The sequence below is a fragment of the Ochotona princeps genome, chromosome 8 (genome assembly GCF_030435755.1).
Source record: "Ochotona princeps isolate mOchPri1 chromosome 8, mOchPri1.hap1, whole genome shotgun sequence".
Taxonomy (NCBI): domain Eukaryota; kingdom Metazoa; phylum Chordata; class Mammalia; order Lagomorpha; family Ochotonidae; genus Ochotona; species Ochotona princeps.
Window position 1 is genome coordinate 24,188,745 of NC_080839.1, and position 21,148 is coordinate 24,209,892.

The 21,148-nt window shown below is 47.0% G+C and overlaps 1 protein-coding gene across 5 annotated transcripts in view; it reads left to right on the forward strand.

The window, feature by feature from the left end:
• The window catches only part of EVA1A (eva-1 homolog A, regulator of programmed cell death), a 78,051-nt gene that overhangs the window by 17,884 nt on the left and 39,019 nt on the right, over nt 1-21,148 (forward strand). Inside the window, exon 1 of one of the 5 annotated variants that reach the window (XM_058667707.1) lies at nt 2,981-3,025. The exons of 2 other annotated variants lie outside the window; for them this stretch is intronic. The gene's annotated coding sequence lies outside the window, so the exon portion shown is untranslated. Of the gene's footprint in view, nt 1-2,980; nt 3,026-3,173; nt 3,551-21,148 lie in introns of those variants that run through there. 2 more of the 5 variants (XM_058667709.1, XM_058667705.1) reach the window with 2 other exon arrangements.

Genomic DNA, 21,148 nt, shown 5'->3' on the forward strand with positions numbered 1-21,148 from the left:
CCCTTTCTCTCAGCAGGATGCTGTGAGGATAGAGGAATATATTTGAGAAGGACAGGCTAAAGGGTTTGGCACCAAAAAAGGTTCTCATCTGGCAGCTTTGGGGACTCTGTTTCTAAGGCTTGGTCATAGCTCACAGTCTCCTGACTTAGCTCCTGGAAGCATCTTTCTCAGTAAGGCCCAGGAGCAGTTGTGTTCCTCAAGGTTCGTCTCTACGCTGGGATGTACAGTCTGGGGAACAACCCTCAGGAACCCCGAAGGGTCTCTGGTCAGCAATGGATGCACTATTACCAGCTATACAACAAGAAACAGGGGCTCCCCTTGATGGCAATTCCAGTCCCTTTATACCCCTGCTTCCTAAAGCTTGTGAAAGTGAAGAGTTCAACAGTATCACCTTCATTTTAATGAAATGAGGCAATGTTTATCAGCGGAACACTTAGCTCAATGTCTGGAATTTACTTAGTCACCTACTGGCAGTTCCTAGTAACAGTAGTTTTGTGTCCACAGCTACATTGCATCAGAATGCTTCCAAAATTCCTTTCTCTAGCCTGCAGGGCAAAAGAATGGACTCTGGATTGTGCTCAAGCAGTCACTAGAAAATGGACCACAGCCAAATAGTCCCAACAGAACATGCTTACATATTGGCAACTGTGCCTGCTTTGGTTGTTCAATATATTTTTTTTTTAAAAAGAAAATGATGTATTTATTTTCATTTGAAAAGCAGAGTTAGAGAGAGCTCTTCCATCTGCTGGTTCACTTCCCAAATGGTTAAAATGGCAGGAACTGAGCTGATCCAAAGCCAGGAACTTCCCTCATGTCTCTCACATGGGTGCAGGGGCCCAAGGACTTGAATTATCCTCCACTGCTTTCCCAGGCCATACGCAGATAGCTGAATTGAAAGTGGGGCAGCTGGGCCTAGAATCCACACCCATATGGGATACTGGTGCTACATGTGAAAGCTCAGCCTACTATACCATGTGCCAGCCCCATTCAATATACTTTCACAGAACATCACTCATGTTTGTGTTCAGCACACAAACCTCAGTGTTTTGGTATTTGTGCATGTGTTCTGAGCAGGTTGGCATAGTGTTAACATCAGCAAAACCTGCTTCTCAAAACAGCCCTTCCATCTGTTTGCTAAGACAGCTGTAGACCCCCTGTAAGCACTGAAATCCCACTGTGGCCACTTGAGGAGTGAACCAGTGGATGGAAGGTCTTTCTGTCTCGCCTTCTCTCTGTAAATCCGTCTTTCCAATGAAAATGAATTCTTAAAAAAATCAAGCTGAAGAGTGATATGGAGCTGTTACAGTGTCAACTTACAGGTGGGGTACGGAAGTTGGAGTCAGTCTTCTTTCTACAAAGGAACTGAAGTCTGAGAGTGCTTGCTTAAGTTCAGGGAGTCATGTGGTGGCTGTCTGAGGCTAGAACCTGGTTCCTTGATTAGTTTACAAAACACTTGTAGGAGGCCGTTTGATTGGGTATTATTTGCATGAGAATAATTGATTGGTTATTATTTGAGAACAAACTGACTAGATACATTTGAATGAGGACACTTGCCTGGATATACAAAACAAAGATACTTTCAGACAGTGGTGTGGAAACAATTGATGGGTTCTGTAGACAGGCTTATGGGAACCATGTAAGCTCCTTAATATCTCCTTTCTTATCCTATGCAACCTTCAGCCTATAAAAGCCTGATGCCACTAATAAACTTCGGCTATTGACCATCAGTCAGTAGCCCACGCGTGTTATTATCAGCTCAGTGCACCAAGTCTATCACTGCAGGACAGTGAACAAACAAGGATCCTTTGAACCAGATTTGTTGCCTGGGCATGAGGGTGAGACAACTGGTCTTTGTTTGCATCAACACGTGGTAGTTGTTTTTCTTTCAGAAGAACTGCATTTCCAGGCTAAGTGAAGTAGCTCTTCAATAGGTCTAGATCAGTGGTTCTCAACTCTGGCCCACCCTCATTAGGTCATCTGGAGAGCATTTCAAAAATACTAACTTAGGAACTCCATCCCAGACTTGTTAGATATTTGTGGAGGTGGAGCTGGGACCCCCTGTTGGTTTTTATGACTCCCCAGGTGTTTCTAATATACAAGCATGGCTCTACCGTGTAATACATGTCAGTGGTTTAGAGAGCAGTGTTCCCACATGCTAATGTGCATTTGAAGTCAGCCGAGGAGCTGGCTCAACTGCAGGGCAAACGGGGCCTGAGAATCTGCATTTTCAACAAGCTTGCATGTGATGTTAATACTCCCAACTGCACAACCGCGTGTGGGATAGCAGCTCCAGATGGTGTTCTGGATGGTGTTCCAGATGGTGGTCATCTATTTCGCTACTGATTATTCCAGTATGAGACTCAGGAGGTCCCTCTTCTCCGCATCTTCCCCTGTCCTCCACCCCATTGGCCTTGATCATTGGGTCCAGTCAATCCCATTCCAGTCCTCCCTGAAGGATAGATAGGCTGGCACAACGCTGGCTTCCCTGTCCTCACCATCACTCATTCCTCTGTCTCTGTAACCTCTCTAGACTACTTCTCCATGAGGGCTTTATTCCTTTTTGCTTCTGCCCAGGTTGTTTTGACTCCAGGGGAGCTTTCCCACCCTTGGATCCATCTCTAAACAGATCCCAGCGTCCCTGAACCTGAGCTCCCCCTGCACCACCCACCTCTGATGGCAGTCTAGGAACAGGATGCCCTTCTGGTTTTCTGTGTTTGCAGCACCCAGCTCCGAGCCTACCAGACTGTCAATAAGTACTTGTTGAATTTAACAAGCATAAACCCCAACCCTGAACAAGCAAGGCCAAACAAAGGCCTCAGCCGCTCTCATTCCCTTAAAAATAAACATTCCATCGAGATTATGCAGCATGCTTTAAGCTCCCCACACACCCCGGAAAAGAAAAAAAAGTTGATCAAATTGAACAAAGTAAGTGGTTATTTCCTGTCTGAGTTGGGTAGTTTAACACAGGCTCAAACGACGGCGACAGGGCAGGAAGGAGAGGATGGATACCGGCCGGAGCTCGAAGGTCTGCTCTCAAACCTGGGCTCTTTGACAGCACAGGGAAGGCTGGAGCTCCGGGACAGGGTGGGGACTGCCGACGGGAGACGTCGGAAGCGAGGGACAGCGGGCAGGCGTGGGGAGCGTGAGGGAGGCGCCGCATGCTGCAGCCGTTCAGGTTTCCCGTCCCGCGAGCGCCCACATGGGCCGCGGGCTTGGGGAAGGGGGCGGGGGATAGGGAGGGCAGGTCCCGAGCCGAGTGGGTGGAGGAGGGGGAGCCCGAAGGAAATGAGACAACCTTTTCCTCCCTCTGACTCGGGCTCCTGCAGCGTCTCCGGGGAGCGGCGCGGCCGCCCGTGAGCACCGAGGCCGGGACCCCACAGCCCCAACTAAGTTCCCACCCCGGCGGCCCGGTTTCCCTTGAAGCGCGGTGCTAGTGCAAGTCCCGAGCAGGACTTTTTTGGTCGCGTCGACCTCTCCGCGGGCGATCAAGCTGTGAGTCCCGCGGCTCGGCCCCCAGCTCTCGGAGCGCAGCCCCCGGAAGTGCATGAAGGTAAGTGGCGCCTAAGAGCGCGCCCAGGGCGCAAGGGCATCCCCAAGCGGACCCCGGCTTCTCCCCAGTGCCCTCTCTTTCGAAACACCCGGAGCACTTCTGACCTGAAACCGCCGCTTTGTTCCCGAGCCCCTGCCCAGGTGTTGAAGGCTGGATGCCCCCAAGGAACTTTCTTCCCTGCGCTTTCTTTTTTGCCCCTTCCTTTTCCTCCTACTTTTCTGTTACTGCCTCTCCACCCTCCGCTGCTTTTTGTGGATCAAACAACTCTTGGCTCCCGGGCTCTCCAGCCCGGCTTCTCAAATCTCGGCGCCTCTCTCAACTCCGGGGTGCAGCGCTGAGCGGGCCGGCCCCCCGGCTGTGACTGACTTTGACGCCGGCTCTGCGCCCAACAGACCTGCTTGAAATGTCTGTGGCGCGCGCAGAGCTATTTACCTGACTACTTTCGGAGGCACCCCGCTCGGTGCCCGCGGTTGGTGACCCCTAGAACCCTGAGTTGAGTGTGGATTGCAGAGCTAGAAGGTTGTTGGCGCCCCCTAATGCTTCCTTGGGACCTGATTTAGGGCTGCTGGGGCGCAGTTAATGCACTGCCGCGCCGTCTGCGGTAGGATGGGGGAGGGGTCCCAACCATTGGGGGCTGTGGGAGACAACTCAGCAGGAAACTCAGAGAGGGCGTGGGAGGTCTGAGAGTGGCTCGGGAGGAGAGCGGGGGACCACCGCACCTGCGCCAAAGCTGTGTTTCTCTCAGAACCGAGTTCTCTAATCAAGTCTCTGAACAGGAACTCCTGTGTCTGCTTTTTGAAGCAGCCAAGTGAGCGCGGTACCAAAGTCTATGGCTGGAAGCCTGAGCCAAGATTTGGCCCCGGTTGATATCACAGGTCCCACCCTGCTGAGGTTTCTCCGTTCAGTCTGACCAAGAACCCACTGCTTCCTGCTTGCTCATGCCACAGGGGTGGGCTTTGTTCATTTTCAACAAATAGTCCGGTGATTCTGGTCAGATCCCAATTATTTATTTAGTGGCTGCCGGACACTGAGGTCTTTGGACCTTTGACACACCTCCTTTCATCTCTGCCATTTAGCGTGTCATCACATTTCTGATTCTGCCGCCGCCAAACTCCAGCTTCCTCCAAAAGCGGGTAAACATAGTAGCTACAGGCCCACGGATGAGTCCTGGCTGGTCCTCTTCTTGTGTACTTTGGTGGGTGGATTTCCATCTCTCTGAAGTAGGGATTACAGGGTTTGAGGCAGTGGTTCTCAACTGGGGTTCAGATATTGCCTTCCAGATGACATGTGGCAATGCTTGAAGACATTTGGGGTCATCACTATCAAAATGGGGGTGGGGGCTCTTCATGTGATGGGGAAGGTCTGGGGTACTGCTGGAGAGCCTGCTATCAACCTCTGACTCCCTAGTCTACGATGAACTTTACAGCCCCGAAATGCCAACAGTGCTGAGGTGACAAACCCTAATTTAGGATGACAGCTCTTAAAGAGTGCTGTGATTTCCAAGCCTTCTCCTTTTGTCTGCTGCAGTTTAGCCAGTTCTACCAGATGCTGGCTGTGTGTGGCCCTTCCTTCCAGTGACAGAATTCTGTGGCTAAATCTGCAGTGGGTTGTGCTGCTGTGTTGCCACCCTACCTTTGTTGGCCGCTGTTGCTGAGAGATCAGTGTGTGGGAGTCGGCAGGAGTTCTGCACACACTTAGGGTGATTGCTCATGTTGGAGAGTCCTGGTCTTTGCAGAATATAACCTGGTCTGATCTGGCACACATGCTCTTCACAGCTGAACTTCAGCTTATTCTGCTCCTCTGCTGCTCTCTGTGCTCCTGCCCTGTCTCCCTACACATCTTCTGGTAATACAGGTTCCAATTTTGGGGATTGTGCTTCTCATTGCCCAGCAACCCTTTGTTCATTCTGTCCCTCTTTAGTGTGCTGTGTAGGGATCCCTTGTCCATCCCCCAAGGGGTCTTGTCACTTAGAACCTAGCACAGTGTTGTGCTCACTGTAGCGACCAAGCTTTTGGGTTTAGGAGTCAGTTCTGCTGCTTGTTAACTCTGTGACCCTGGACAAGTTGGCTCTGTCTCTTAAAGCCCTGCTGGTAAAATACAAAGAAATCGTCTACTTTCTCTACAGGCCAGTGTGACTAATGTGATAATAATTGTTCATCATAATACTGAGTTCCTCATCTAAGATTGCATATGGCTCAAGTTTAGCATTTTATAACTTTTCACTTATTTAGTCCTTCCCATGGTTTTTTTTTCATGTTAATGCGGATGTTGCCCTGTTTTCCAAACAAAGAAATGGAGGCACAGTGACAGAAAGCAGTCTGTCCAAGGTTACACAACTAATGAGAACTAGGATTCCCACAAATGTCTGGACTTCGTAGCACATACTCCTCACTCTGTGTGAGTAAAGGCTTGTCGTAGTGTTGGACACTTAGTAAGTGCTTGGTAAATGGGAGCTGAAGTTTGGTGAGTGCGTTGAGAGTCCAAGTCCATTGGGGTTTCCCATGTATACTCTACTTGTGGTTTAAAACTACCAGTTTTATAATTCCACTCCTTCCGCTAGGCCCAGAAAGCCAGGATATTGACATCAGTCACTGTCACAGCACTGGGCCAGCACTACTGACCATGTTATGTGGAGCCTTAGTGTGTCTGGTCAAGACCAAAACAGTGTGGGGAGGGAGTAGAGAGGGATGGAGTCATACATCTGCCTGGAGGAGAGAAATGTAGCTGTGTCTTCACCCAGCATGTGTGCTTGGCAGTGTGCGTCAATTGTGATGAAGCTCGTCAACGGATGAATGGGGACGATGTCTTCATGAGGTCTGCTACTGATGCAGAGCATGCCTTTGCTCTTAGTGTTATAAGGAGCATGGATCCACCAAAGAGAAAACTCACTAAGGAAATGTAATGACCCATTTGATGTGGTGGGGGAAAGCAGGTGTATGGCCCCAGATGATAGGTTACAGCTGACCACTTCACCAACTAGGAATCTTTTATTCCCTGAATGTAGCCATGGCTTTGAAAGCTGAGTCACCCGTCCCTGGGCTCCTTGCTTTGTAGGTCTGATTGACCTGCACCAGCACCTGCACATTTGTGCATTCTGGCTTCTTCTACAGCTGTTCTGCACAGCTGGAGTTCCCCATCATTTGCTTGCACTGGCAGATTGTCTCAAATTCTGGTGGGATGAGGTCACTTCGTGTGTTCAAGACCTCGTGGTTTTGTTGAATGTCACAGGGGTTGCTTTAGAAGGGGCAGTGGGGTGTGGCCTTTCCTGTTCATCTGCAATCCCCTGTGGCACTGGGGATGTTCCTCTGCCTCCACCCCCCACCTCCTGGGATGCTGTGACTGAAATAAAAAAAAAATCTGGCTCCAAATCTTTGGGCATCACTTCAATTTATGAGAGGTTTTTATAGCCTGGCTCAGAAGATAAACTGACTCAGAGGTAGTAGGTTGGAAAGTTATGAGACTCGGTGCCAGGTTTTCAGGCCCCTGATGTCATACCTTGTTGGCTGCCATATTGGTTAGCACCTCATAACTGGCCACCAGGCAGGTTTTTAATGAAGCAATCTCCTGGTTCCAGGGAGTGACGTTTTCCTGGTTGAGGTCTTGGGCTGTGTTCTGGGTGAAATGCATTCGTTCTGCTGCTTGAGTCTTGTGTGAAATCCTGTTTGGTGCTCTAAGGTGTGTTTTGGTCTTAGACTAAAATGGTGGCTGGAATCTTGAGGTGGTAGTGTGATCTTGGAATGCATGCCAGAGACCCAGACAAAGACCTGGTCTGTATTGTCAAGGTCACAGCCTGTGTCATTTGAGGGACACATGACTAACCTGTCATCAGAGATAAGTAGAGAACAGGTCTCAAAGGAGACAGCTTCTCTGCCAGCGAAAACCAGAAACGTCAGAGAGAAGAGGATGTTTCAGTGGGGCTCTTACACATGGCTAGAGGTTTGCAGGGTTTGGGGACCAGTGACTAAAAGTGATTACAGATAGGAAACAGCATATACTAGATAGTTAAGAAAGGTTGCTGAGTAGTAGGTCAGTGATGGGGACCCTAGGACTGGAGATGGGCCTTGGGAAATGACTGACTTCACAGCGTCTGTCCATATGCTGCTGGGTGACAGTAGAACAGGCACTGAAAACTCACTTGTGCTGAGCTCTGTGAATGGTGGCTCTGTGCCCCTTGACTCTCTGCTGGCCTTGCTTCCTCTTGGGACAGCGGAAACAGAGCCTGGGAGCCGGGGAGGGACACTGTTTCCAGTAACCCCAGAAACCACAGTCACACACACAGCTGAACTGGGTGTTGTGGTTGGTGGGTTTATTCAGAGCCTGGCTGATGAACTCTGTGAATGTTCCCATCCAGAGTTTGGGGTTTTGAACAGTTATCTTTAGAGTTTCGGTCTGTGTGAACTGCTAAGTTTCCCCATACTTGGGAGGGAAGTAAGGAGAGGAGTGTAGCGGTGGTATCAGGGTGAGAGACTGAGTTTGAGAGATTGTGCTACAGTGCTTAAGTTTTTTTGTTTGTTTGTTTGATTGATTCTCTGCCCGACACAGTGGCTGGGAGGCTTTATTGTACACGTGCTACCCTGGGCCACGGCGGGGATACAGTCCGCATGTCGGGGCAGGGGTGCCGGTGGTTCACAGGCCGGCGGGGAGGGTCTTTGGGGTCTTGGTGACGGGGTGGACCCTCAAGGGCGAGTGGGACGGCTCCCTCCTGCCGCGAACATCTGCTTGGATCTCTGTCGCATCTTCCTTTGCTTGCGCTTCAGCCTGCGCATCCTCTTCTTGCTCCGCTTGGCTCCCATAGCGCAGAGGTGTCCACGAAGATGGCGTTAAAGCCGAGAGAGGTCAAGTTCGTTTTATATACAGTCCAACAGATCTGCTTTCTCAGGACTGACACGTTTCTTGGGTATCTGTTCACATTGGTCATTCTTGTCTGAGCCCAGAGCCTATGGCATGTCCTGATGGCCAAAGTTGTGCTTGCTTGTGGGCGGTTGATGCAGGTCCTGCTATAGGTCCTCCTCAGACTTCACTTCCTGAAGCACAATGTAGTGACCCTCTGGCACACTGGAGACACTTAGCAGGTGATGGTGACTAGAATACAATACCACAGAAGTCACATTTCCAGATGCTCACAGCCAGAATGGGGACACAGGCAGGAAAGTCCACCCCACAGCTCAAGCTGTCAGTGCTTGCTGCCACCTTCAGGTGTCAGGCACGGTTCTAGTCTGTGGGAACACAGAGATGAACAAGAAACTCTCCATTTGCTCATGGAGCTCAGCACTCCAGCACAGCAACAGACGGCAGTTGGATATAGGTAGTGCTGCTACATTTTGTTGTCACAGGAAAGGTAACTGTGGGTACAGAGGAAGACCCAGTCCCAGAGATCGGGGAATGGAGGCAGGGAGAAGGGTACTGTCTCCTGGGCACTGTCCTATCTATGGTGGTTCCTAGTGCTCAACCACAGTTGCATATGTCAATGGGTGCCAGGTCTTCTGCTAGGAACCTTAAATGATGATATTGTACCCTCGGGGGTCAGCTTTAGAGGGTCCCATCCATGCTAAGCTGGGGAACCAGTATCAAATCTAGGCAGCTGTGCTTTAAGCCCTTCACATTGCCTTGGACAGCCTTGTTAGGATAAGCATGTCAGCATCACCAATGCTTTGAGAAAATCCGTTTATAAAAGAGAGAAGGTCTGAGATAGGGACTGCTGTGACCATGTGGGGAAAGGCCATTGCCTGCTTCAACCTGTCCACATGTAAGTCTGTGCCTGGGGCAATCAGCAGCTTCCTGCTCCAGGATTCAGCCACTCTGCTCCTCTTGCCCCTCTCTTTGATCACTGAGGCAGCCTGCACTTTGTCCTGTATGGCGAGAGAAGGCGGAAATGCTGTTCAGCAGAGAGGACACCATAAACTTGAGAGAAGCAAGGTTTTTCAACAAAGCACCTGCTGTAACTGAAGCCTCTCCCCTTTGCCCTATGTCCTCCTGCCCACATCTCTGATGGGCAGTTGCTACAAGTAACTGACTTCATGATTCCTGGTTCCTGCATAGGAACCTGATCACAATGGCTGGCTGAAGCTGTCTTGCCCTGGGCACTGACACAGATGAGGCTGTCTTGTTCCTTTGCTCCCTCATCTCAGCAGAAACCCATGGAAAGCTGAGGTCGGGCCTCTTGCTGGGAGACACCCACAGACACATGGGACACTTTCTTGAGGCTGCTACCTTGTGTGCTCCTTGGCTGAGCAGCCTCTGACAGCTGCTTCCTCCTGGTGATGAGGCAGTAATGCTGGGATGGGGAGAGAGAGCATTGCAGCTGGCCTGCTGTAAGACCTTGGCTGCTCAGTCCCTCTGCCCAGCAGCCACACTGGCAGGAGTGGATTGGCCTGGGTCTTCTCCAGAGTTATAGCCTGCTGCGTGTCAAAGCAGAGTTCCCTTTGGGGACCTCAGAAAAATCCAGAAAATAGTGACTTGGATGTTTAGTTTAGAAAAGACACATGAAAGGGTAGTGTGTCTTCCTTTTACAGGGTAGGGAGATTGTGTGCTCAGAGCGATGGCTTGGTGTTCTTGGTGTGTGTGCTCACCTCCAGGTGTGGTGTTTGCTGTCACTTTGGTGTATCAGGCACAGTTGAGGCCCTGAGGACACAGAGAAGAACAAAGCACTCTTTATCACCCATGGGGAGCAGCAAGCCAGCATACACACACATTTTTGCTCTCCATTGTTCTCATCAGTTTTTGAATGCAGGATACATGTCTCATTATTTTCCAAATCATTAGCGCCTTCCTGAACTCTAGTCCGTGGCAGGTGGCTAATGAGGGAGTGTTGTGCTACCCTAAAATGCTGTGCTAGAGACAATCACAGTGCCAGTACCAACCCCCACCCCACGAGGGCCACTAAACTCGACTTGCACACCTGTCCAAGGGGCTGTGAGGGAGGCATCCGGGCTGACGAGAGAGAGGCAGAGGGCCCAGTGAGGAGTGCAGAACAGGTGCAGGCCAAGACCAGAAGGTCGATGAGGTTTGTGGAGGAAAGAGACCAATCTGAAAAGGGTAACTGCATCAGGAAAGGGTTGTGTGGTAGAGTTGGAACTTTACTCTGAAGGCACTAGGGAGCTTCTAGAGGAATTCACACAAAGACTGCATGGGAGGCTTGTTGGACTGATAGATCTCTCGGGCAGCAGAGTGAATCCTAGAGCAGAAAAAAGGCAGGTGGTAGAAGTTCAGTTAGGACACTGTTGCAGTTAGAAATAACTGGTGTCAAAATCAAGCACACCCAGTCTGCTTCCCAGCCCCATGGCATCTCTGAAAGTCTCTGGGCTTCTGTCTTACCTGAAAACAGGATTAATTCCCCCATCATGTTTGGTGAACAGCATTATGTTCAATAAAGTCTGTGAAATGTATACTAGTAACATGGAAGAGTAGTAGCCTGTATTATTATTTTTTAAAAAATATTGTAGCTACTTACTATCATCCAGGTAAGAAATGAGATTCTCAGTCAGACACTGGTAATAGGGTGGGGAATTGGGCACAGACTCAAGAAATACTTTGGCAATCAGGTCAACCTGATTTGCTGACTGATTGAATGGAGGAGTGAGGGAGGGGCAGGAGTCCAGGATGACTGTGCTATCCTGGCGCGACCAAGCAACAGGGTAGATAGAGGGGCCATTCATTAGGCTGGAGGAATGAAGTGGGAGAGGAGTGGGGGAGAGGAGTGGTAGGAAAGGTGATGAGCTCAGTTTCAGACATGCCAAGTCTGAAACAGCCAGGATGGCAGGGAGAGGCACCCAGTGGGCAGTTGGTTTTGTAGGTTAGACCTTTAAGAGAGAGGTTTCAAAGAAGGTTTGTGAGCAACGTTTTAATAAGTAATAGTGAAGTCATGGTGGGGTTCAGTTAATCAAGGAGAGTGGGAAGAGGAATTATAATGACCATTGCTTACTGAATCTGTCCTGAGTATTCTAAACAGTTTATGTATATTAATTCTCTCAACAACCATTGCCACAGAGAACTGTTATTGTTTTATAGCTGAGGATCCTGGGGGACAGAGCTGGTGAGTGATGTTCCCAAGGTCACATAGCTGTAATAGATAAACCTAGGATTTCAGCCCAGCTGTCAGGAGTACCACACTGCCTCTGAATGTGTGTGTGTGTGTGTCGGGGGGTTGTTTTAAGATACAGTGCTGACTTTTAGGGCAGGGAATGAGAGGCCCCAAAGAAAGCCTCAAGGAAAGCAGCTGTGCAGAGAGGCAAGAATAAATGAGAGATGAGGCGTGGAAAAGCAGCATTTCCAGAAGGGAGGGATCAGCAGCATCAGCTGAAATGGAAGAACGTAAATGCCCATGGAGTTGGGAATTTGAAGCTTTTGTATTTGGTGAGACGTGTTTGAAAGATGAAATTGGTTAACAAACAAATGTGAGGTAGAGGCACTAAGTATAGGCAATTGTTTCTAAAAGCCTGGAGATGAAAGTAAGACAAGAGCAAGAGGTATTAGGTAGAGGCAGTGTTTTAGAGATGGAAAAGGTTGGTGCATATTTATAAAAGAAGAGTGTGCTATACACTCTGGGAGAAGTTCTTCCAGGTTAGCTTTCCTTCCCTACAAAGTTTTTAATATTTCTTCCATGTTCTGAATAGCTTCTGTGTTGATGGCTGGACATCACTTGAGTCCTCAGTAGGTGTTTCAAATCTTCACTTTTTATTAAATAAAGCAGGGAACATTTCTTGCTCAATGTCCCATGGTGAATTTTTACGTATGATTGAATCCATATCCTACCAAAGTAATTTACAGGATAGGGCGTGAGACCGCTGACCCTCTGAGCTGGGGGAGAAGTGGCCCAGGATGAAGACAAATCTGTGGGAGGAGACAGGGGGTGTTTCAAACTTGTAGGAAATGGAAGGTGCATTATAAGGAGGTTGGCTGGGTCACAGCGCTCTGCTTCAGATGATCCTGGATGATTTGGCTACTTCAGTTCTAAATGAAGGAAAAGACTGGAATTTTCTTATGAATACTTTAAGAGCCTTAGAGAATTCAGGTCTAAAGGCTCTGAAAAGATGTGTTTATCTAGGGGCGATGACAGTGTGTGTTTAGTACATAGATTTATTTGTCCAGCCCACATCAGGTCCACACAGGGTTAAAAGCTTGAATTCAACAAAAAGTTCAGCTTTGCCTTGGTTCATGGCCCTGACATCCCTGAGGCTCAGGGCTGGAATCAGAATTTAGCTGCCAACCTCATAACTTCACCTTGGTTGAAATGACATCTTTGCTGTTCTTGCACACATCTCAGTGACGTGCACGTACCTTCACAGAGGGCCTTTGTGGAGAGTGCCCTTCCCAAGAGACACTGTCCTGAAGCTGAGAGGCCACACAGGAAATGCCCTTGAGATATTATTTTTCTCTCCACACCAAGCAGCAACTTGGGTGAAGTATTTGCTTGATCTTAAGTCTTTGCATGCATATCAAGCAGCTTACCAGTATGTCTTTCAAGAGTCACAACATGAGCCTGGGGGTTCCTTGTGGGCATTCGCCTCTGGGCCTCTACCTGCTACCTGGTGGGCATGGCTCACTGCCTACCTGCCCATGACCTGAGGCACAGCTTCCAGTTGTACATGTGCAGCGTGACCTCTGCCATGACTACAAGGTCAAGGGAAATAGACGTGCCTTATAGTCAATTATAGCATCTTTGGACTGCCGGAAGATGCCCTCCTGCCCTCACCTTTAAAACTTGTAGCTTGTGTGTAAATAAAACTTGTGCATAACTTCCTCACCAGCTTGTCTTGTGAGTCTTACCCATGGAAGAACACCGTTGGTCACCTCACCTTGGTGACCTTTGGGCCTGTTGGCAGGTTTAAACCATGAGAGTTCCCAGTCCTGGAGGTCCCACACAGTGTAAGGCGAGGAAGGGTCCCCCACCCACACATGTCTGTCACCCTGATGTTGGTGTTGTGCAGAGTACCTTTGCCTCAGAGTGGTTATGGACTGGCAGAGCCAACTCTGTAGAGGAGGGTGAGGAGCCTTAAGTGTCTTGCCCCGTGTTGCTCCATAGACAGGGCTTGAAAGATGGCATCTGCACAGGTCGGGGATGCCACATGGCTCAGCACAGATGTGGACTTCACGGAGCTCTGTGGCCCTCTCTGTGGGTATATTCCAGCTTTAAAGGGTTTACATTGTCTGTCATGGAAGAGGCCTCTATTCATGTTCTACTCTAATTTCAAACAACAGGGCTTAGGACTGTGTGTATGGTGTCTTCCAAAAAGTTCATGGAAAAAGTACATTATGAAAGATTGTTTTAAAAATATTTTTGCTTCAAAAATTCAGCTCAATTCTGTTTTCTGAGAGTTTTTTTAAGTACCCTTATGCTTTAGACAGTCACATCTGTGCTGTAAGTATTGCTTATGGCCATGCAACCTTCCACATACTTTAAACATGGCCATGCAGCTGGACCGTGTGGAAGCCAGAAGGAACTGGGAAGCAGTAGCTGATGTACTGAGAAAGTAACAACTTGATACCTGAGACTCCTTCACTTACATTTGACCCATTAATAAGCTGTTTTTTTTTTTAATTCATCCAATTAGGGAGCCTCCGCTCATTCAACTACTGCAAAAATGACTGTGAGTAGCTCCAGGCTTGGTAATGGTAAAGCTGTAGTTCCAACATCCCTTGTTCCTGCCTTCTTAGACTCATAGTTATTAGGTGGGCAGCTATATAAGAAATCAAACTTTACATAAATGCAGTCATACATTACATATACTGTCTTGGTCAATAATGGGGTGCACATATGGTGGTCCCATAAGGTTCACATTGCTTGGGGACATCATGGCCTTCTTAAGAAATATCCTAATTTTTAGGGCAGGTGCCCATGATGAAGTGATGCATGTAAAAAGGTGCCCATGATGAAGTAATACTGTGATTACAAGCCATGGTATTTGCTATGCAGGACAAGAATAGGGTGGTCTTAGAAAAAATGAGGAAGAAAGCAGTTATGATTATGGTGCAATGAAAGAGACAAATGTGGACTCATATTTACTGTATACAACTTGCTGTTTATTTCGGGATTGTCACATGGTGCCAAGGCAGCTCCAAGGAAGGAGTGCCTGATGCCTTTGCAGGGACTCTACAAGGATAGAGTTGATGTGGCACTTATGGGAGGGATTAGAGATGAGCCAGGAGGACCAATATAGCTTACTTCTAAAAAATATTAAAGGCAAAGTTCCAAAATGACAAAGGAACTGGCAAACTTATGGTAAAGAATCAGGTAATAAATAATCTAAGCTTTGTGAGTGATACCGTCTCTATTGCGAATACTCAGCTGTACCATCATAGTACAGAAACAGCCACAGATATGACAGAAATGAATGGGCAACTAGTGCCAAGAAAACATCATGTACAAAAACAGGTGACTGTCTGGTTTGACCACTGAGTTGTAGTTTATCAAGGTCTTTTCTAGAATGGAAATTCTATATCCATGATGGTTGTACTAAGGGCTGGAGGTAGTGAAACCAGGTGAGAGTGAGTGCTTAAATTCAAGGGAACTAAGGAAGGGACCGTAAGGAGAAATGGTCTACGGCATGCTCCAAGGTGAAAGAGGCAGGCTGGCATGGCCAATTTAATGGGAATCTGTCCAGTTGTTTCTTTAATGCTCAGTGGACTGATTCGTTCAACCAAGGAAAAAAAATCAGGACATGCTAGGCTTGTGACTCAGAGTCATGCGCACATCTTGGAAGGTCACCTGCTGGTCACCAGACACTGTGCTTCGTGCGTTACATAGATTATCTCATTGTTAAGCGTACGCCTTAAGAATTCTTAAGAACATTAAGTTGAATTTATTTCCAAACTGACATTTAGAAATGGGAAATTGTTGGCCCCGAAGTCACCTAGCTGGTGGAGTTATGGTGGAGCAAGCTATGAGTTTGCTCAGCCTCCCTTGGATTTGGTGTCAGGCCTGGGCCATTCCTGACATGCAGAATTATCTCTCCTTGTTCAGGGTGTGGCCTAAAGCCCATCTGTGAATCTACATTCCTCTGTCCCCGTTTTCTTTGACCTAAGACGCATGCAGCTTTTTGAGGATTTCAGTTAGCTTCTATTATAGCAAGAACTGGTTTTATACACACACACACACACACACACACACACACACACACACACATATGCATGTATTTTTCCATGCAAAACTGTTGTGTTTGTGGTTATTCTTCTGAGTTTGAAAGGATAAACAGCAAAACTCAGGCCCAGACATATGGTTCCAGCCTCATGGTTTATGCTTGTTAGAGTATGGGAAAAGACAGTGTGGTATCAGTTTATAGGTTAGAGAATCCCTGAGTGTAAGTGCCTAGATTAGAACATTGTTTTTTTAGTGCCTAGTATAGATACCCGGGAGATGTTTAGCAGACTAAAGTAATAGTATCAGATGAGGAAATGCTTGTAAGCATAAGCCCTAGGGGTCAAGGTAATCATCTGAAAGTTCAAATCTAGTAAGGTTGGTCAAATAAACCAATCCAGTTCCCATTCTCCACCGGGGAATCAGTTGTCTAGAGCCTCATGATTATTTATTCTGTGTCTGTCCTAGTTCAGAAAGAGACTATTTGTACCACATACTTTAAACAAAATCCTTTCAACAAGGGAACTCTTCAAAGACAAGTATATTATATTATGGATGTAACATATATTATGGCTATAGCATATATTATGGATTTAAGATCTGCTAGCCAGTGTTGGGTCACATGATGGAGTGCCCTAGAGACCCCCACGATTGTCATGAATCATCATGTGACCCATGCCTTGGACTGGGGAAGGTAGATACACACACACACACACACACACACACACACACGCACACATACACGAAGGTGGGATTTTGAAAGGTGGGAGAAAATGTTTTGGGGAGATGAATGCCCGCGTCTGCTGCAGACGTCCAGCTGTCTTAGTTGCCAGCCTGTACTGCTTATCTGGGCTCCGTAACAAAGCATCACAATGCATAGTGCATTGTGTTACCATTCTGGAAGTCAGAGAGCAATGTCAGGGCACCAGTGGGGATTTGCTCCTTCTGAGAGCTTCAGGATTCTCCTGTAGTTCCTGGTAGCCACAGGCCTCTTCCTGTGTCTCCTCTTGTCTCCTCCCCTCTGGGTCTTGGTGTCCACATTTCCTCATTGTGAAAGGACTGCAATTACCATGGCCGGGGGCCACCCTGATGACTTCACCTTAATTTGAGTTAAATCTGTACAAACCCTTTCACTAAATAAGGTCGCCGTTTGGGGTACTAGGGGTTCGGAATTTACCCTTATCTTTCCATGGAAGGATACAGTTCAGCTCAGAACAACCCTTGTTCAATAAGTATCCAGGAACTTCCTCAAAGCAAAGTGCCCAGTGGGTTTCTGTTCATTTTCTACTCCTAAGTGTCTTTCCTTGGAATAGTTTTGAGGTATATTTCTTGTGTTTGCTTCTTAAAATGTATCAATTCTGACTGTGCTTGCTGTTCACTGAATTTTAATACTCCCAATGGTTTCCTGTCCTAGTGTCTTGGCCTTTGCACTTGCCAGGGTTCTCTAGGCCACACTTGCTGTCTGCCTCCCGGCCTCTCCTTTCCTTGTTTGCATTTTATTTTTCATTTGCTAGTTCATCTAACAACCAGTGTTGGGCTCCTCTTGCATTCCAGGCGCTACAAGCACTATACTAAGCTCTGAGGATGTAGGATGAAGACTGTTCCTACTATAGGGGCTTTCTTGAGGGAGGAAGTGCCAGGCAACAGCACAAAGCAGTGAATGGCATCTTCCATGGCTCCTTGGTGCTGACTTGAGAGAATCTGAGCTCCCTCAGAGTATACCAGGCTCCCCATGAGCTTGCCCAGCCTCCTCAACAGTTCCATCTCCCTTGCAAAACAAACAAAAAAAAAGTTCCATCTCCCTTTAAAAAAAATTATTCATCTTATTGGAAAGGCAGATTTACAGAGAGAAGGAGCTACAGAGAAAAAGATCTTCCATCTGCTTGTTCACTCCCCAAGTGGCCACGAAAACTGGAGCTGAGGTGATCTGAAGCCAGGAGCCAGGAGCTTCGTCCAAGTCTCCCATGTGGGTGTAGGTCCCAAGGCTTTGGGCTGTCCTCAACTGCTTTCCCAGGCCACAAGCAGGGATCTGGTTAGAAAGTGGAGCAACTGGACGTGAAGCAGTACCAATATGGGATCCTGGTGGATGCAAGGTGAGGACAGGCATTAGGCTGTCGTGCGGGGCCCCTTCTCTTGCATTTTTCTGACCTTCTAGCTGCGCCCTCTGTGAATCTTCTCTCAGTTGTGCTCCTTGTCCTTGGCTGTTAGCAGCTTGATGAACTCCTCTTTCTTTGAGACACGTCCTTGGCCACCACTTCCAGGAAGCCTCTTCCATCGTCTTAGCACCCCTTTGGTGATAACCGGTCCTCCCTGAAGTAACACCGGTGAAGGCTTCTGTGTCGCTGGGACTTCAGTCCTGGGATGAAGTCTGAATTCAGTGGTTCTTCTTCTTGCATGCAGGGATGAGGGATTCCTGGCTTCCACATTGCTTCTGCCCTCTTGGCTATGCCCTGGCTTTGGCTTCCTTCCTCCCAGGTCACAGAGCTAGGCACCACCACACTTTCTCTGCCACGAGTTCTGAGATGTTTCTGTTTGTGCATTTGTTTCCATATTGCTGACCCCTCAGCAAAGCCAGCCCTCATGGTCACTGCTGCAGTTGGCTGCCCCTGACCAACCTGTCTTTAGTCTTCCTTGCCTCCAGGCGGGACACCTTCCTCAGTGGTCCCCACTGTTTCTCCATTCCCAAGGCATCTCCACCTCCAGTCCTTTCCAGGAGTAAAAGGCACAGCTTTTGTGTTTCATTCATGAAGAACATGTGTATATTTGAACCCAGATTTTTATAGCCGGGCTGTGCTTGAAGCACATTCATTGTCATCTAATTTCTGCCTTTCTAACCAGAAAGTTCTGTTTGTCTCACTCTTTCCTCTTAATATTTTGGGTTTCTCCTAGATATTAAAAGACAGTTTTTTTCTAATATTAAAAATCTTTAAATAAAATCTTATATGGAAAGTACAAAATAAAAAATATATATATATATGAAAGAAAAATTTTATATGGAATATCAATGAGTAAGGTAGAAGAAACCAAGACTGGTTTTGTTATCTATAAAAAATTTATTTGATAAGTCTAGTTTAGTATTTTTATTATTTATTTATTGCTTTTTTTGTCTTTTGGCTTGTTTTTTTTTTGATAAGCCTAGTTTATAACATACAGTTAATAGAAACAATAAGTCTGCTATAATGAATATGAAAATTTGAAACTGAGGATGTGGGCCGACACATAGCATCCTTACTACTAGATGTCCTTATCTTTTGTATTGGTTGTAAATGTGTGGAGAAAAGTGGCAACAGATTAACATTGGAAATGGTAGTGCTTTCAAACAAGATACCTTACAAACCCAGATTATTCTGATGATAATGATCGAGGAACTTATAAAAAGAAGGTAGAAAAAAATCAGTTTTAACGTTGGCTCAGTGCCACACAATAATTGTTTATATTCTGTAAATGTAGGAAATTCAAATGAGGTGCATAGACAAAGTGGTGCTTCCACCTTTGGTGAAAACTGCTTGGCAGAATTATGTTGCATAATTAGGAGATGTTAATTGTACTAGTATTTTTTTCTAAAGTTTTCAGAACTATGTAAAGCCTTTAACACAGCAAATAAAAAAAAAGAAACCTTTTATTTCCCATATTGGGCCCAAAGTTCACTTGCCAGCTTTAAAATCAGCATTTTACCAGTTACAGTAAGAACAGTAACAGTATGGTCCTGCATTGGTAAGTTGGGTTTGTTCAGATTTTAAAAGTCAGCCAGTCTGTCTACCCTTAACACTTATCGTGATGTAGCATATTTTCTTTCCTTAAAAAAATCAATTGGAAACATTGTTGTGGCATAGCAAGTAAAGCCACAGCCTGTGGTGCTGGCGTCTCATACAAATGCCAGTTCAAATCCTGGTTACCCAACTTCCAATCCAGCTTCCTGCTGAAGCACCTTGGGAGGCAATGGAGGATAGCCCAAGTACATGGGCCCCTGCATCCATATGGGAGATTTGGAAGAAGTTACTGGTTCTTGGCATTGGCCTGGCCAATCCCTGGCTGTTGGGAACACTGGGGATTGAACCAGTGGTGAAAGATTCTCTCTCTTTATAACTCAACCTTTCAAACAAATAAATGAAACTTTTAAAAATAATTAATGAATAAAGACTGAGATACATAAAGTAACACAGTGAGATACTCCATCTGCTAGTTCACTTCCTAGATACCCATGACAGCTGTGCCTGGGCCAGGACAGAGTTAGGAGCCTGGAGCTCAGTCTGGGTCACCCATATGGGTTGAGTTGTTATCTGCTGCTTCCCAGGGTGCGTAGCACCAGGAAGCTGGAATGGAAAATGGATCCAGGTCTTGAGCCCCGCACTAATGTAAGATACAGTGGATGTCTTAACCACTGTGTAAAGTGTTCTCCTCCGCAGTGGTAAGCATGTTACATGGTCACGTGCTACTGTGTGGTTTACCGTTGAGCCTGCATGCAGTGCAAGCTCCTGGGTTCTTCCTGGCCATCATTCACATGATACATGGGAGCCAGGGAAGTGGTTGGTAATAGACCCACTTGTACAGTTTTTCAGCATGAAAGATTTGCAGGATAGGAATTGTTAAAAGGTCCTTAAGAATTTGCATTTTTTAAAATGAATGACACAACTACACTGTGCATGAAATCACTCATATTCATAGTTTTGGCAGAAGCTTTGTTCTGCAGTGGACCTGAGTGTATTAGCATACAACTTGTAGACCACTGATGTTTGTGATTGTTCACATCAGATATATCAAACTGAAATGTGTCTGCTTATCGTTTTAAACATGCTTTTTAAAGCATAATTTGAGTTTAACATTTGAAACAAATAAGTTGACCTCCATTGCATTGGAGTAAGGTGTAAAACATTTCTAGTTTTGAGTGGGACAGTTAGTGCATTGGCTGGCTTGGAAGCCTACCCAGTTGTTATCAGCTAAATGTCTGCACAGCTCTAGGCATTTATCTGCCAGGTGCTCTCTGTGTGGAACTGAACTGAGTTGGCTCAGAGCTGATCCTGAGTGACGGAGGGAGCAACAACCTCTGGTGAGGAAGGATCAGGAAGGTGAATTCTGTTTCCTCAAGATTCCACTTCTGCCCAGGGAAGCTGACCCAGCCCTCCTACTTGCAACTGTTCTTTCCTCCAGCTCCTGGCTGAGTGTGGGGTCTGCCATGGGTTCCCAGGCTCCCACTAATGGAGGTTTTGAGTACCCTCTGCTGACCTCTTCTGGGTCCCTAAGATTATGCCATGGTTTTAATGTTGCTGGACTTAGAAATTACTTTTTTGGATGGCCATGAGTGCTTCTCATTTTCATTTCTGTGATCCCTGGCCAGACATTGTGTCTGTGAATTCTCTCATTTGCAGGCGTCATATGTTCTCTGGGCTTGAGAGGTCCACTCATGGTAGATGGAAGCTTGCGCTTGAGGAATGAGGGTTGAGAGTGAAAGGGAGGCAGGCAGATCCCCATTTTTAATGTTCTGATTCAGGGATCCACAAGTCTACGCACATCCTCCTTATTTGCAA